This window comes from Saccoglossus kowalevskii, chromosome 6 (assembly GCF_978046115.1).
Source record: "Saccoglossus kowalevskii chromosome 6, keSacKowa6.1, whole genome shotgun sequence".
In the NCBI taxonomy this organism is placed as follows: Eukaryota; Metazoa; Hemichordata; class Enteropneusta; family Harrimaniidae; genus Saccoglossus; species Saccoglossus kowalevskii.
This window is the reverse complement of record NC_140646.1, coordinates 31724516-31738684: the sequence shown is the minus strand read 5'-3', so window position 1 is coordinate 31738684 and position 14169 is coordinate 31724516. Positions and strand designations below refer to the sequence as shown.

At 36.6% G+C, this 14169-nt stretch overlaps 19 non-coding genes across 19 annotated transcripts; 13 read left to right on the top strand and 6 right to left on the bottom strand.

Moving 5' to 3' along the window:
- Nucleotides 1-34: 34 nt before the first annotated feature.
- On the top strand, nt 35-106 carry TRNAA-UGC (transfer RNA alanine (anticodon UGC)). Its single transcript has one exon. It is a non-coding gene; the product is annotated as a tRNA-Ala (tRNA).
- Nucleotides 107-333: 227 nt separating this feature from the next.
- On the bottom strand, nt 334-405 carry TRNAG-UCC (transfer RNA glycine (anticodon UCC)). The gene has a single exon. It is a non-coding gene; the product is annotated as a tRNA-Gly (tRNA).
- A 168-nt stretch (nt 406-573) lies between these two features.
- On the top strand, nt 574-645 carry TRNAA-UGC (transfer RNA alanine (anticodon UGC)). Its single transcript has one exon. It is a non-coding gene; the product is annotated as a tRNA-Ala (tRNA).
- A 227-nt stretch (nt 646-872) lies between these two features.
- TRNAG-UCC (transfer RNA glycine (anticodon UCC)) lies at nt 873-944 on the bottom strand. Its single transcript has one exon. It is a non-coding gene; the product is annotated as a tRNA-Gly (tRNA).
- A 168-nt stretch (nt 945-1112) lies between these two features.
- TRNAA-UGC (transfer RNA alanine (anticodon UGC)) lies at nt 1113-1184 on the top strand. The gene has a single exon. It is a non-coding gene; the product is annotated as a tRNA-Ala (tRNA).
- Nucleotides 1185-1411: 227 nt separating this feature from the next.
- On the bottom strand, nt 1412-1483 carry TRNAG-UCC (transfer RNA glycine (anticodon UCC)). Its single transcript has one exon. It is a non-coding gene; the product is annotated as a tRNA-Gly (tRNA).
- A 168-nt stretch (nt 1484-1651) lies between these two features.
- On the top strand, nt 1652-1723 carry TRNAA-UGC (transfer RNA alanine (anticodon UGC)). Its single transcript has one exon. It is a non-coding gene; the product is annotated as a tRNA-Ala (tRNA).
- Nucleotides 1724-1950: 227 nt separating this feature from the next.
- Nucleotides 1951-2022, bottom strand: TRNAG-UCC (transfer RNA glycine (anticodon UCC)). The gene has a single exon. It is a non-coding gene; the product is annotated as a tRNA-Gly (tRNA).
- Nucleotides 2023-2190: 168 nt separating this feature from the next.
- TRNAA-UGC (transfer RNA alanine (anticodon UGC)) lies at nt 2191-2262 on the top strand. Its single transcript has one exon. It is a non-coding gene; the product is annotated as a tRNA-Ala (tRNA).
- Nucleotides 2263-2489: 227 nt separating this feature from the next.
- Nucleotides 2490-2561, bottom strand: TRNAG-UCC (transfer RNA glycine (anticodon UCC)). The gene has a single exon. It is a non-coding gene; the product is annotated as a tRNA-Gly (tRNA).
- A 168-nt stretch (nt 2562-2729) lies between these two features.
- On the top strand, nt 2730-2801 carry TRNAA-UGC (transfer RNA alanine (anticodon UGC)). The gene has a single exon. It is a non-coding gene; the product is annotated as a tRNA-Ala (tRNA).
- A 227-nt stretch (nt 2802-3028) lies between these two features.
- Nucleotides 3029-3100, bottom strand: TRNAG-UCC (transfer RNA glycine (anticodon UCC)). Its single transcript has one exon. It is a non-coding gene; the product is annotated as a tRNA-Gly (tRNA).
- A 168-nt stretch (nt 3101-3268) lies between these two features.
- On the top strand, nt 3269-3340 carry TRNAA-UGC (transfer RNA alanine (anticodon UGC)). The gene has a single exon. It is a non-coding gene; the product is annotated as a tRNA-Ala (tRNA).
- A 467-nt stretch (nt 3341-3807) lies between these two features.
- Nucleotides 3808-3879, top strand: TRNAA-UGC (transfer RNA alanine (anticodon UGC)). Its single transcript has one exon. It is a non-coding gene; the product is annotated as a tRNA-Ala (tRNA).
- A 467-nt stretch (nt 3880-4346) lies between these two features.
- Nucleotides 4347-4418, top strand: TRNAA-UGC (transfer RNA alanine (anticodon UGC)). Its single transcript has one exon. It is a non-coding gene; the product is annotated as a tRNA-Ala (tRNA).
- Nucleotides 4419-4885: 467 nt separating this feature from the next.
- Nucleotides 4886-4957, top strand: TRNAA-UGC (transfer RNA alanine (anticodon UGC)). The gene has a single exon. It is a non-coding gene; the product is annotated as a tRNA-Ala (tRNA).
- Nucleotides 4958-5424: 467 nt separating this feature from the next.
- Nucleotides 5425-5496, top strand: TRNAA-UGC (transfer RNA alanine (anticodon UGC)). Its single transcript has one exon. It is a non-coding gene; the product is annotated as a tRNA-Ala (tRNA).
- A 467-nt stretch (nt 5497-5963) lies between these two features.
- Nucleotides 5964-6035, top strand: TRNAA-UGC (transfer RNA alanine (anticodon UGC)). Its single transcript has one exon. It is a non-coding gene; the product is annotated as a tRNA-Ala (tRNA).
- Nucleotides 6036-6502: 467 nt separating this feature from the next.
- Nucleotides 6503-6574, top strand: TRNAA-UGC (transfer RNA alanine (anticodon UGC)). Its single transcript has one exon. It is a non-coding gene; the product is annotated as a tRNA-Ala (tRNA).
- Nucleotides 6575-14169: the final 7595 nt, after the last annotated feature.

The following is a 14169-nucleotide window of genomic DNA, read 5'->3' as shown; positions in this document are numbered from 1 at the left end:
TTTTTTTCAATCCTTTCAATTTGCAACTCATCTCGGGGATGTAGCTCAGTGGTAGAGCGCATGCTTTGCATGTATGAGGCCCCGGGTTCGAAACCCGGCATCTCCATTTTCTGATGCTGGTTGAAAACAAGTTGATGAGGGGGGGAAAACGTTTTAGAGATGTGTTGATTCGTAATTGAAAGTAACATAAAGCTAAACCATTTGATCATCTTGAACCCACTTGTAAATTAGTTGAAGGAAACTATATTCTTCAATTCAGTTATTGCTCAATAGCTTATATTTGGTAGTGACAAGAAATTGACACGCATTCATTGCCTCAAAACAATCTGCTGCTGCATTGGCCGGGAGTTGAACCCGGATCGACTGCTTGGAAGGCAACCATGCTAACCGTTACACCACCAATGCCAGGCTCATTACAGTTTGTCTAATTAGCGATGTCGGAAAGTTCATTTTTGGGGAGATGTATTGAAAATGTAACATGATTCAATGTTCATTGTGTTCATTGAATAAATCGAAGTGATTTTATTTAGTGATTCAATTTTTTTTCAATCCTTTCATTTTGCAACTCATATCGGGGATGTAGCTCAGTGGTAGAGCGCATGCTTTGCATGTATGAGGCCCCGGGTTCGAAACCCGGCATCTCCATTTTCTGATGCTGGTTGAAAACAAGTTGATGAGGGGGGGAAAACGTTTTAGAGATGTGTTGATTCGTAATTGAAAGTAACATAAAGCTAAACCATTTGATCATCTTGAACCCACTTGTAAATTAGTTGAAGGAAACTATATTCTTCAATTCAGTTATTGCTCAATAGCTTATATTTGGTAGTGACAAGAAATTGACACGCATTCATTGCCTCAAAACAATCTGCTGCTGCATTGGCCGGGAGTTGAACCCGGATCGACTGCTTGGAAGGCAACCATGCTAACCGTTACACCACCAATGCCAGGCTCATTACAGTTTGTCTAATTAGCGATGTCGGAAAGTTCATTTTTGGGGAGATGTATTGAAAATGTAACATGATTCAATGTTCATTGTGTTCATTGAATAAATCGAAGTGATTTTATTTAGTGATTCAATTTTTTTTCAATCCTTTCATTTTGCAACTCATCTCGGGGATGTAGCTCAGTGGTAGAGCGCATGCTTTGCATGTATGAGGCCCCGGGTTCGAAACCCGGCATCTCCATTTTCTGATGCTGGTTGAAAACAAGTTGATGAGGGGGGGAAAACGTTTTAGAGATGTGTTGATTCGTAATTGAAAGTAACATAAAGCTAAACCATTTGATCATCTTGAACCCACTTGTAAATTAGTTGAAGGAAACTATATTCTTCAATTCAGTTATTGCTCAATAGCTTATATTTGGTAGTGACAAGAAATTGACACGCATTCATTGCCTCAAAACAATCTGCTGCTGCATTGGCCGGGAGTTGAACCCGGATCGACTGCTTGGAAGGCAACCATGCTAACCGTTACACCACCAATGCCAGGCTCATTACAGTTTGTCTAATTAGCGATGTCGGAAAGTTCATTTTTGGGGAGATGTATTGAAAATGTAACATGATTCAATGTTCATTGTGTTCATTGAATAAATCGAAGTGATTTTATTTAGTGATTCAATTTTTTTTCAATCCTTTCATGTTGCAACTCATCTCGGGGATGTAGCTCAGTGGTAGAGCGCATGCTTTGCATGTATGAGGCCCCGGGTTCGAAACCCGGCATCTCCATTTTCTGATGCTGGTTGAAAACAAGTTGATGAGGGGGGGAAAACGTTTTAGAGATGTGTTGATTCGTAATTGAAAGTAACATAAAGCTAAACCATTTGATCATCTTGAACCCACTTGTAAATTAGTTGAAGGAAACTATATTCTTCAATTCAGTTATTGCTCAATAGCTTATATTTGGTAGTGACAAGAAATTGACACGCATTCATTGCCTCAAAACAATCTGCTGCTGCATTGGCCGGGAGTTGAACCCGGATCGACTGCTTGGAAGGCAACCATGCTAACCGTTACACCACCAATGCCAGGCTCATTACAGTTTGTCTAATTAGCGATGTCGGAAAGTTCATTTTTGGGGAGATGTATTGAAAATGTAACATGATTCAATGTTCATTGTGTTCATTGAATAAATCGAAGTGATTTTATTTAGTGATTCAATTTTTTTTCAATCCTTTCATTTTGCAACTCATCTCGGGGATGTAGCTCAGTGGTAGAGCGCATGCTTTGCATGTATGAGGCCCCGGGTTCGAAACCCGGCATCTCCATTTTCTGATGCTGGTTGAAAACAAGTTGATGAGGGGGGGAAAACGTTTTAGAGATGTGTTGATTCGTAATTGAAAGTAACATAAAGCTAAACCATTTGATCATCTTGAACCCACTTGTAAATTAGTTGAAGGAAACTATATTCTTCAATTCAGTTATTGCTCAATAGCTTATATTTGGTAGTGACAAGAAATTGACACGCATTCATTGCCTCAAAACAATCTGCTGCTGCATTGGCCGGGAGTTGAACCCGGATCGACTGCTTGGAAGGCAACCATGCTAACCGTTACACCACCAATGCCAGGCTCATTACAGTTTGTCTAATTAGCGATGTCGGAAAGTTCATTTTTGGGGAGATGTATTGAAAATGTAACATGATTCAATGTTCATTGTGTTCATTGAATAAATCGAAGTGATTTTATTTAGTGATTCAATTTTTTTTCAATCCTTTCATGTTGCAACTCATCTCGGGGATGTAGCTCAGTGGTAGAGCGCATGCTTTGCATGTATGAGGCCCCGGGTTCGAAACCCGGCATCTCCATTTTCTGATGCTGGTTGAAAACAAGTTGATGAGGGGGGGAAAACGTTTTAGAGATGTGTTGATTCGTAATTGAAAGTAACATAAAGCTAAACCATTTGATCATCTTGAACCCACTTGTAAATTAGTTGAAGGAAACTATATTCTTCAATTCAGTTATTGCTCAATAGCTTATATTTGGTAGTGACAAGAAATTGACACGCATTCATTGCCTCAAAACAATCTGCTGCTGCATTGGCCGGGAGTTGAACCCGGATCGACTGCTTGGAAGGCAACCATGCTAACCGTTACACCACCAATGCCAGGCTCATTACAGTTTGTCTAATTAGCGATGTCGGAAAGTTCATTTTTGGGGAGATGTATTGAAAATGTAACATGATTCAATGTTCATTGTGTTCATTGAATAAATCGAAGTGATTTTATTTAGTGATTCAATTTTTTTTCAATCCTTTCATTTTGCAACTCATCTCGGGGATGTAGCTCAGTGGTAGAGCGCATGCTTTGCATGTATGAGGCCCCGGGTTCGAAACCCGGCATCTCCATTTTCTGATGCTGGTTGAAAACAAGTTGATGAGGGGGGGAAAACGTTTTAGAGATGTGTTGATTCGTAATTGAAAGTAACATAAAGCTAAACCATTTGATCATCTTGAACCCACTTGTAAATTAGTTGAAGGAAACTATATTCTTCAATTCAGTTATTGCTCAATAGCTTATATTTGGTAGTGACAAGAAATTGACACGCATTCATTGCCTCAAAACAATCTGCTGCTGCATTGGCCGGGAGTTGAACCCGGATCGACTGCTTGGAAGGCAACCATGCTAACCGTTACACCACCAATGCCAGGCTCATTACAGTTTGTCTAATTAGCGATGTCGGAAAGTTCATTTTTGGGGAGATGTATTGAAAATGTAACATGATTCAATGTTCATTGTGTTCATTGAATAAATCGAAGTGATTTTATTTAGTGATTCAATTTTTTTTCAATCCTTTCATTTTGCAACTCATCTCGGGGATGTAGCTCAGTGGTAGAGCGCATGCTTTGCATGTATGAGGCCCCGGGTTCGAAACCCGGCATCTCCATTTTCTGATGCTGGTTGAAAACAAGTTGATGAGGGGGGGAAAACGTTTTAGAGATGTGTTGATTCGTAATTGAAAGTAACATAAAGCTAAACCATTTGATCATCTTGAACCCACTTGTAAATTAGTTGAAGGAAACTATATTCTTCAATTCAGTTATTGCTCAATAGCTTATATTTGGTAGTGACAAGAAATTGACACGCATTCATTGCCTCAAAACAATCTGCTGCTGCATTGGCCGGGAGTTGAACCCGGATCGACTGCTTGGAAGGCAACCATGCTAACCGTTACACCACCAATGCCAGGCTCATTACAGTTTGTCTAATTAGCGATGTCGGAAAGTTCATTTTTGGGGAGATGTATTGAAAATGTAACATGATTCAATGTTCATTGTGTTCATTGAATAAATCGAAGTGATTTTATTTAGTGATTCAATTTTTTTTCAATCCTTTCATTTTGCAACTCATCTCGGGGATGTAGCTCAGTGGTAGAGCGCATGCTTTGCATGTATGAGGCCCCGGGTTCGAAACCCGGCATCTCCATTTTCTGATGCTGGTTGAAAACAAGTTGATGAGGGGGGGAAAACGTTTTAGAGATGTGTTGATTCGTAATTGAAAGTAACATAAAGCTAAACCATTTGATCATCTTGAACCCACTTGTAAATTAGTTGAAGGAAACTATATTCTTCAATTCAGTTATTGCTCAATAGCTTATATTTGGTAGTGACAAGAAATTGACACGCATTCATTGCCTCAAAACAATCTGCTGCTGCATTGGCCGGGAGTTGAACCCGGATCGACTGCTTGGAAGGCAACCATGCTAACCGTTACACCACCAATGCCAGGCTCATTACAGTTTGTCTAATTAGCGATGTCGGAAAGTTCATTTTTGGGGAGATGTATTGAAAATGTAACATGATTCAATGTTCATTGTGTTCATTGAATAAATCGAAGTGATTTTATTTAGTGATTCAATTTTTTTTCAATCCTTTCATTTTGCAACTCATCTCGGGGATGTAGCTCAGTGGTAGAGCGCATGCTTTGCATGTATGAGGCCCCGGGTTCGAAACCCGGCATCTCCATTTTCTGATGCTGGTTGAAAACAAGTTGATGAGGGGGGGAAAACGTTTTAGAGATGTGTTGATTCGTAATTGAAAGTAACATAAAGCTAAACCATTTGATCATCTTGAACCCACTTGTAAATTAGTTGAAGGAAACTATATTCTTCAATTCAGTTATTGCTCAATAGCTTATATTTGGTAGTGACAAGAAATTGACACGCATTCATTGCCTCAAAACAATCTGCTGCTGCATTGGCCGGGAGTTGAACCCGGATCGACTGCTTGGAAGGCAACCATGCTAACCGTTACACCACCAATGCCAGGCTCATTACAGTTTGTCTAATTAGCGATGTCGGAAAGTTCATTTTTGGGGAGATGTATTGAAAATGTAACATGATTCAATGTTCATTGTGTTCATTGAATAAATCGAAGTGATTTTATTTAGTGATTCAATTTTTTTTCAATCCTTTCATTTTGCAACTCATCTCGGGGATGTAGCTCAGTGGTAGAGCGCATGCTTTGCATGTATGAGGCCCCGGGTTCGAAACCCGGCATCTCCATTTTCTGATGCTGGTTGAAAACAAGTTGATGAGGGGGGGAAAACGTTTTAGAGATGTGTTGATTCGTAATTGAAAGTAACATAAAGCTAAACCATTTGATCATCTTGAACCCACTTGTAAATTAGTTGAAGGAAACTATATTCTTCAATTCAGTTATTGCTCAATAGCTTATATTTGGTAGTGACAAGAAATTGACACGCATTCATTGCCTCAAAACAATCTGCTGCTGCATTGGCCGGGAGTTGAACCCGGATCGACTGCTTGGAAGGCAACCATGCTAACCGTTACACCACCAATGCCAGGCTCATTACAGTTTGTCTAATTAGCGATGTCGGAAAGTTCATTTTTGGGGAGATGTATTGAAAATGTAACATGATTCAATGTTCATTGTGTTCATTGAATAAATCGAAGTGATTTTATTTAGTGATTCAATTTTTTTTCAATCCTTTCATTTTGCAACTCATCTCGGGGATGTAGCTCAGTGGTAGAGCGCATGCTTTGCATGTATGAGGCCCCGGGTTCGAAACCCGGCATCTCCATTTTCTGATGCTGGTTGAAAACAAGTTGATGAGGGGGGGAAAACGTTTTAGAGATGTGTTGATTCGTAATTGAAAGTAACATAAAGCTAAACCATTTGATCATCTTGAACCCACTTGTAAATTAGTTGAAGGAAACTATATTCTTCAATTCAGTTATTGCTCAATAGCTTATATTTGGTAGTGACAAGAAATTGACACGCATTCATTGCCTCAAAACAATCTGCTGCTGCATTGGCCGGGAGTTGAACCCGGATCGACTGCTTGGAAGGCAACCATGCTAACCGTTACACCACCAATGCCAGGCTCATTACAGTTTGTCTAATTAGCGATGTCGGAAAGTTCATTTTTGGGGAGATGTATTGAAAATGTAACATGATTCAATGTTCATTGTGTTCATTGAATAAATCGAAGTGATTTTATTTAGTGATTCAATTTTTTTTCAATCCTTTCATTTTGCAACTCATCTCGGGGATGTAGCTCAGTGGTAGAGCGCATGCTTTGCATGTATGAGGCCCCGGGTTCGAAACCCGGCATCTCCATTTTCTGATGCTGGTTGAAAACAAGTTGATGAGGGGGGGAAAACGTTTTAGAGATGCTCATGGCTGTTCTTTTGCCCGAAAAAGAACCGAAGGACGTAACTATTATTGGAAGAGAGTGTTTAGTTATAAATTGATGAGCATACACTAATTATTAAATGTAGTAAATGCATAGAAAATTCATCCCTCGCGTTTATTCTAATATCCCGTATAAATATTTTTAAAAGTTGGAAAGGACAATGTCATTAATATAATAGTATGTACCAGAGCATGGAGGTAATAAGAATTTGCCATGACCAGACATACCAGACATACATACAAATTAATGGTAGATTCCTGATTTACATGCTTACATAACAGACCAATCGAGAGGTCTTCTCGGTCGACGCCTCGACTGACGCGGTATTACTCGAGTTACGTAGTTTTACAACGCGCCACTTTGTTCTAACCAGTGCTGAAACCACGCTTCCGTGTAAAATTACGGCACTGGGATTCAATAAAGACAGACAGCGAATGGATTTGCCAACAAAGTTATAGACAGGAACTAAATAGGAATTTGCGATCAAGCCCATTCGACGGAACGCCAAAATCAGTGATTTTTATTCTGGATAGTGATTTTCATTGCCGTTAACAGCCAAAAATATCGAATGTGTCAGAGATACATGTACCGGGAGGTAGCGAAATCCGGGGTCGGAAAGCGAATAAAACTGTGGCAAATTGACGGCATGCATTGGCAACTACTAACTCTGTAAATCTATAACACTAACAGTACTCATGTTATTATTTTTTTAATTTAAACAGACGAAACTGTATGAAAGGCTAACATGGTGTGATTCAACTAGTTATGTTAATCTACTGGTGTGTCATTGACACACGTGAAAATCATACATTGATATCGTGATCTTGAAAAAAACATCCTATTGCAGTTACGTAATTCAGTAAAAATGTTATAAACAAATTAAGTAAATATCAAGGATATTGGGGGCACCACATTTTTTCTTGTTCCTCAAGTCACCTCAATAGTCACATACAATTGTATTTCTTGAAGACCATGTGGGAGAGTAGTTTGTGGATATACTACTGCTCGTGCTAAAGGCAATTATACATGACAGAGAGACACACGAACGTAGTTTACGTTAGCAAAAACACAGTACTGGTTTATTGCAATACGGAGTAAACTGACAGAGTATTGCGTGAGTCAACTGGTAATGCATGAAAGGTAACTGAAATCATCATGGGTATTTAAACCCTCTATACGAACGTGAAAGGAAACATATTTAGGCGTAAACTATGTAACCAAGTTTCAAATATAGGCGGCAAAACGAGGATGAACTGTGATTGGTCAAAATTAAACACTTCTGCAATCTGAAAATACACATACAATACAAAATCTTGCAAAATACATATTCTATTCTTTACAAATACGTCATAGTTTGCTGGAAAGAAATTTAACTGAAATATAAATATAATTTGGTATTCAAAGGTGAAGTATATGATTGTATTATTCAGACAAGTAATAGCAGTGGTTATTCTTGTCAAACGATCTATTTATTTTTGTTACATTTAAGTGTGTACATTATGTCCTATGGCCAATAAATAACTGAATAAATATATCACCGCCAGAATCCGTTGTCGGTATAAAGGGGAGGATGAATCAAGATAGTTTATTGTGAATTTGACTCCGCTAAAGACCAACAGTCAACAAGCTGACTCAACTTGATTTGGGGGGATTCAGTTTACTGATAATGTGAACCAAAATTTGAATTGACAAAAATAACAACGTTTTTTCCACCAAGGATTAATTTCTAGATACAGAGAAACACAAACTAATACAAAAGTATGGAACGCCGTCACTGTCTTATGTGGTTGTCATTAAGTATATGACGACATTGCTGCACTATATAACGACTTGCTTTTAATATATGATGACAAAACGTTTATATATGGTGTCGTTTGACCAATATATGGTGACATTGCTTCTGTATATGATGGTGTGTTTTTAATATATGATGACAAAACGTATATATATGGTGTCGTTTGACCAATATATGGTGACATTGCTTCTATATATGATTGTGTGTTTTCAATATATGATGACATTACGTTTATATATGGTGTCGTTTGACCAATATATGGTGACATTGCTTCTATATATGATGGTGTGTTTTCAATATATGATGACATTACGTTTATATATGGTGTCGTTTGACCAATATATGGTGACATTGCTTCTATATATGATGGTGTGTTTTTAATATATGATGACAACACGTTTATATATGGTGTCGTTTGACCAATATATGGTGACATTGCTTCTATATATGATGGTGTGTTTTCAATATATGATGACAAAACGTTTATATATGGTGTCGTTTGACCAATATATGGTGACATTGCTTCTATATATGATGGTGTGTATTCAATATATGATGACACCACGTTTATATATGGTGTCGTTTGACCAATATATGGTGACATTGCTTCTATATAAGATGGTGTGTTTTCAATATATGATGACAACACGTTTATATATGGTGTCGTTTGACCAATATATGGCGACATTGCTTCTATATATGACGGTGTGTTTTCAATATATGATGACATTACGTTTATATATGGTATCGTTTGACCAATATATGGTCACATTGCTTCTATATATGATGGTGTGTTTTCAATATATGATGACAACACGTTTATATATGGTGTCGTTTGACCAATATATGGTGACATTGCTTCTATATATGATGGTGTGTTTTCAATATATGATGACATTACGTTTATATATGGTGTCGTTTGACCAATATATGGTGACATTGCTTCTATATATGACGGTGTGTTTTCAATATATGATGACATTACGTTTATATATGGTGTCGTTTGACCAATATATGGTGACATTGCTTCTATATATGATGGTGTGTTTTCAATATATGATGACATTACGTTTATATATGGTGTCGTTTGACCAATATATGGTGACATTGCTTCTATATATGATGGTGTGTTTTTAATATATGATGACAACACGTTTATATATGGTGTCGTTTGACCAATATATGGTGACATTGCTTCTATATATGATGGTGTGTTTTCAATATATGATGACAAAACGTTTATATATGGTGTCGTTTGACCAATATATGGTGACATTGCTTCTATATATGATGGTGTGTATTCAATATATGATGACACCACGTTTATATATGGTGTCGTTTGACCAATATATGGTGACATTGCTTCTATATAAGATGGTGTGTTTTCAATATATGATGACAACACGTTTATATATGGTGTCGTTTGAACAATATATGGCGACATTGCTTCTATATATGACGGTGTGTTTTCAATATATGATGACATTACGTTTATATATGGTATCGTTTGACCAATATATGGTCACATTGCTTCTATATATGATGGTGTGTTTTCAATATATGATGACAACACGTTTATATATGGTGTCGTTTGACAAATATATGGTGACATTGCTTCTATATATGATGGTGTGTTTTCAATATATGATGACATTACGTTTATATATGGTGTCGTTTGACCAATATATGGTGACATTGCTTCTATATATGACGGTGTGTTTTCAATATATGATGACATTACGTTTATATATGGTGTCGTTTGACCAATATATGGTGACATTGCTTCTATATATGATGGTGTGTTTTCAATATATGATGACATTACGTTTATATATGGTGTCGTTTGACCAATATATGGTGACATTGCTTCTATATATGATGGTGTGTTTTCAATATATGATGACATTACGTTTATATATGGTGTCGTTTGACCAATATATGGTGACATTGCTTCTATATATGATGGTGTGTTTAAAATATATGATGACAAAACGTTTATATATGGTGTCGTTTGACCAATATATGGTGACATTGCTTCTATATATGATGGTGTGTTTTCAATATATGATGACATTACGTTTATATATGGTGTCGTTTGACCAATATATGGTGACATTGCTTCTATATATGATGGTGTGTTTTCAATATACGATGACAAAACGTTTATATATGGTGTCGTTTGACCAATATATGGTGACATTGCTTCTATATATGATGGTGTGTTTACAATATATGATGACATTACGTTTATATATGGTGCCGTTTGACCAATATATGGTGACATTGCTTCTATATATGATGGTGTGTTTTCAATATACGATGACAAAACGTTTATATATGGTGTCGTTTGACCAATATATGGTGACATTGCTTCTATATATGATGGTGTGTTTTCAATATATGATGACATTACGTTTATATATGGTGTCGTTTGACCAATATATGGTGACATTGCTTCTATATATGATGGTGTGTTTACAATATATGATGACAAAACGTTTATATATGGTGTCGTTTGACCAATATATGGTGACATTGCTTCTATATATGATGGTGTGTTTTCAATATATGATGACATTACGTTTATATATGGTGTCGTTTGACCAATATATGGTGACATTGCTTCTATATATGATGGTGTGTTTTCAATATACGATGACAAAACGTTTATATATGGTGTCGTTTGACCAATATATGGTGACATTGCTTCTATATATGATGGTGTGTTTACAATATATGATGACATTACGTTTATATATGGTGCCGTTTGACCAATATATGGTGACATTGCTTCTATATATGATGGTGTGTTTTCAATATACGATGACAAAACGTTTATATATGGTGTCGTTTGACCAATATATGGTGACATTGCTTCTATATATGATGGTGTGTTTTCAATATATGATGACATTACGTTTATATATGGTGTCGTTTGACCAATATATGGTGACATTGCTTCTATATATGATGGTTTATCTGATGCATATTTTTTTGTATGCGTACCACAACTACGAATTTTCGTTCAATTTTCCCATAATTTGCGCATGCTCGTTTAATTGGCATCCATATTGAATTTTTAGAAGATAGGTTCATCATGGAATCGATGGCAGATGTTTTAAACCGGCTGAATTTGAACAACTTGATCGGCAGATTTGAAAATGAGAAAATAACGCCAAATCTAGTTCCCAAGCTCTCTGTACATGAAATGGAATTTCTTGGTGTAAGTAATCGTACTGACATGATGTCTCTGCGGTCTGTATGTAGTATCTTTGGAAGTGAAGCACCGCGTAAAGTGCAAACTTGTGGAGCTCCACAATTTGACATCCCGAAAACTGTACTAAAGAATCTCGTAGATGAGGGTTTCCTTATTCGAGAAATAGCTTCACTTTTAAGTGTATCTGAAAGTACTATTTACCGTAGGATGAGTCAATTCAAACTATCGAAAATGGATTTTACCGAGATCTCCGATGACCACCTTGATATCAATGTCAAAGAATTAACAACAGAGTATCCATATTGTGGAGAGAATATGCTAAAACATATGCTTGTCAAAAAATACAGCATTAAAGTCCAAAGAATGAGACTGAGAGACAGCATCCATAGAATCGATGAGATTGGAGTTGAGGGAAGGAAACCGGGAAGGTTACAAAGGAGAATATACAATGTTAAAGGACCCAATCATCTATGGCATGTAGATACAAACCATAAACTGATTCGATGGAATTTCATCATAGTTGGTGGAATCGATGGATTCAGTCGTTTACCCGTCATGTTGGACTGCACAGATAATAATACATCAACTACACTTTTACAATGTTTCAAAACTGCTGTCGATATGTATGGTGTTCCTAGTAGAGTACGCAGTGACATGGGAATGGAAAATATTCTGATAGCAGACTATATGATTGCACAAAGAGGACCAGAACGTGGAAGCATGATCACTGGCAAAAGTGTCCATAATCAGCGTATTGAAAGACTTTGGAGAGATGTGTTCGATGGCGTATTGAGTTTGTATCACCAACTGTTCTATTTTATGGAAGATCAAGGTCTCTTAGATCCCTTGAGCAAAATTCATATAATTGCTCTTCACTATATCTTCAAGCCAAGAATCAATGAGAAATTGAATACCTGGAAAAATGCTTGGTCACAACACAGAATGCGGACCACAAGATCCTCACCTCTACGCCTCTGGATAGGAGGGCAGTTACACAACCCGATGGGGATTGAGCTATCTGGTAGTTTAATAGAGGAGTATGGTGTTGAAGGAATGGTTGATGGAGCCTCTGAAGGTGATACAAGACCAGTAGTGGACTCTCTATCACATGAATTTAGTGAGCATTGCTTACAGGAGTTGACCACACATGTACCTCAGACATCAACTTCTGATTGTTATGGTATTGATTTGTATGTAAAAGCAAGAGACATAATTAATAACCATATGCATGTTGATGTGCCACACAGTCAATAAATACACTAGTGTTTCTCTGATATGAGCTTCCTGAAATGCTTTTACTCATAATCATGATTATTAGTACAGTAAACAAAAATAGCTTGTGTGATTGACAGTGCCTCCTCAAAAACATAAATGGAAAATATGCAAATCAAACAGGCTCCCTTGTACACTGTCTTTTGTCAACTACGATATAGACATATACTTAATTGCATTAAAAATAATTACAGGAATAGTGATTAAAATAATTTGTATTGTTAGTCCCTGAACAAAGTCTGAAATCGAGAACTATTAATTAGGACTTCATCTGTCTGGGGCCATTTCTTTGACATGCTTCGACTGATCTCGTTCAAACTTGATAATGTATTGGGACATACATATGCACGTCAATTTTCATTACAGTTTGATATATGATCAACTGGCGGCCATTTTGGACCTAAAATATGCTAAATTCTGACATTTAAAAGCAGTTTCTCAGATATTGAACAATTTCATTCAAACTGATTATGCAAATTGGGTTACAGGTGCATGTCAATTTTTTTCAGATTTGAACAAAAACTGATGACTGGTGGTCATTTTGATTTTATTCATGTCAATTCCGATTTATCGCATAAATATTGTCAGATTCAGTTGAAAAATTTTCACACAATACTCACACATAATACAGTGAGTTTTGTTATTTCAATCAAATTTGACGAATTTACTGCCATTTTGTCCAAAATCCTTAAACTACAAATGTGTCCATAGCTATTTCTTGGAGATGGGCATTTCATTCAAGCAGTACACCAAGAGATGGATTAACACCAAAGTTGTTTTGAGATATGATTTAATATGGACAATCAGTCAATATTGATGCAAAAGTGTTAAATATCCATTTGGGCGTGTCCCACTGTTTCACAAAGAGGTATAGCCACAAGCAGCCCATTAATTGTGAATCACTGCTGTGATAGACATACTAAATACAGAGTGGGAATTCTCAATGCATTCTTTATTCATGATACTGTAACCAAGTAATTGCAGTCCTTCTCAATTACTAAGTTCAAGAAATATTGTTTTGTTAAAGTTACATAACAAAGTAACTGAATCATTAAACATCTTTATCCAAACATAGTAACCATTGTCACATATTCATCATAACACAGTAACCAGTGTAATATATGTCACAATTAAACATCTTTATCTAAACATAGTAACTATTGTTACATATTCATCATAACAAAGTAACCAATGTAAAATATGTCACAATTAAACATCTTTATCTAAACATAGTA